Source organism: Varanus komodoensis, unplaced genomic scaffold (assembly GCF_004798865.1).
Source record: "Varanus komodoensis strain SLA01 unplaced genomic scaffold, ASM479886v1 scaffold1389, whole genome shotgun sequence".
Classification (NCBI taxonomy): Eukaryota; Metazoa; Chordata; class Lepidosauria; order Squamata; family Varanidae; genus Varanus; species Varanus komodoensis.
In genome coordinates this window covers 1-2,083 of record NW_025335401.1, presented here as the reverse complement: position 1 = coordinate 2,083, position 2,083 = coordinate 1, and positions in this window count along the sequence as shown.

The following is a 2,083-nucleotide window of genomic DNA, read 5'->3' as shown; positions in this document are numbered from 1 at the left end:
TTCCGCTCGCCCGTTTCCTGCCCCTAAGAAGCTCCTCCCGGACCCTCGGGGCACAGCACGGGAAACGACCGCCCTCTGCCCGCCCCCTTGGAGCCGCCTCCTCGCGGAGAAAAGGAAAAGGCGGATCCCGGGATTTGCTCCGGGCTTGCGTCTTCCGGGACCATCCCGAGCCCCCATCCGGCCCAGCTTCCTCCGGCGGTAGCGCCACAAAGCCCGCGGCTGCTCCGGGTTGCTGCGCACCGCGAGGCCCAAGAGGGGCGGGAGGGATCCTGCTGCAACACTACGGGGGTTCAAGCAAGCGAAAGGGGGGCGCGCATCTCCAGGGCGAGGCCCTTGCGCCGCCTCGGTGACCGAGGACTCCAGTGCAGCTGCGCAACCCTCCTGCGCAGCTCCAGGGCGAGGCGAGCATAGCGGGGGTTGGGGGGAGATGCTACCAAGATGCTTCTCACTTGCAGTTTAGTTGGCCCGAGTATTCCGTCTTTTTTATCAATGCCTCAGATTTCTTTTTCCCAGGTGCAGAACTTGGCATTTGTCCCCACTGGAGTCCAGGATGACCTGGACTCTTCCTTCTGTCCTCAAGGGTATTAGCTGTCCCAACCAGTTTTGTGCCAGCTGCAAGACTCATCATTATTGCCTGCACTTGGTCATCCAAACCATTCATACAGAGAGCGGGTGAGGGAGCTTGTGTGTGGCGTTACATTAATTAAATGTGGCACAAGCTGTTCTCACTCCCACCCACTGGAGCATGACCTACAAGGAAAAAAATAAACCAACCAATAAATAAATATTTTTCATTCAGCATACAGGTCAACTGCAGGTTTGCTGCCCTGGGATGCAGTGATGGCCCCCCATTCCGATGGCTTCAACAAGGGTTCGGGGCAGTGCAGGCGATCTGTGGCTGCGAGCATCACTGAAGAAGGGAGTTTGTGCCTGCACAGATCAGTTGTGGAGGAGCAGGGCAGGCAGAGCCCGTGTCTCCTTGGCATGAAATGAGCCACACCTGCGAGAAGCCACATAAATGCCTGCAGGGTGCAAAGCCCCTCAGGGACATGGAAAGCCTTAGGAGACCTCAGAGCATTCAAACCGGGAGGGGGTATCACAGAATGTCCCAGTGTCCAAAAAGAGGGTCAGCTGCTTGGGGATTGTGCTAACCATCAAAGAACACACCCAGAAGGGAGTTCAGGAAGGTGTGGGCTTTGGGAGGAGCTGCAGGAATCCTGCTGAATGCAGGAGTGCCCTGCTCCCCCTGGTGCTGGGACACCCTGGGTGCTCGGCCTGCATGGATTTCAGGGTGGAATGGGCCTCGGGGAGATCCCTCATTGCGGGCTTGGGAAAGAAGCACGAGGCAGGAGTCTTAGGATGTGTTCTGGATTTGACAGGTGAAGCATGTTCTTTGCAGGGTGTGCCAAGGGTTGATGTCAGCAAAGCCTTTGATAAAATGCCCCATGATATTCTGCTTGGGAAACCAGCTAAAAGTGGGTGAGAGGGAACCACTTTGGGGGGGAGGGGGGTCCAGAGGTGGCCGCAGAGCTGGACACGGGGGGGCTTCTGAGGGGCATCGTCTCAGGCTGTGGAGCCGCTACGAGTGGGCTCCTGACTCGGTTGTGCGCCCAGCGATCCTCCACATGCGTGTGAATGGCTGGGACCAAGGGGAGCAGGGCAGGCATGTCTGAGTTGCAGGTGACGCGTACCAGGGGGTGTAGCGAACACCTGAGTGGGGAGACGCGCCAGGGCCAGGCCGGCCAGAGCCAGCCCTGCCCCGCCAGGCAGCCTGCTCCAACTTGCCTCACGGAGGGACGGAGAAGCGGGGCCTGGCTCGGGCTTCAGCCTCCAGAGGACTCTGGGGTTGGCTTCCCTGGGCACCCCGGGGAGGACCAGCAGCCATGCCAGTGGGACAACTGGAGGAATTATCCGTAGCGCTTCCTCTGCCCCACCCCCTGCCAGGAGCCAGCCTGTAATCAGCCTTACTGGGGAGTGAGCTGCCTTGAGCTCGCCAAGGCTCGACTCTGAGCGCACTCGCACACACGTGTCCTCGGTGTCCGAGTTTTAGGATTTGATCCTCTGCTTAACTTCGCACGCAGCA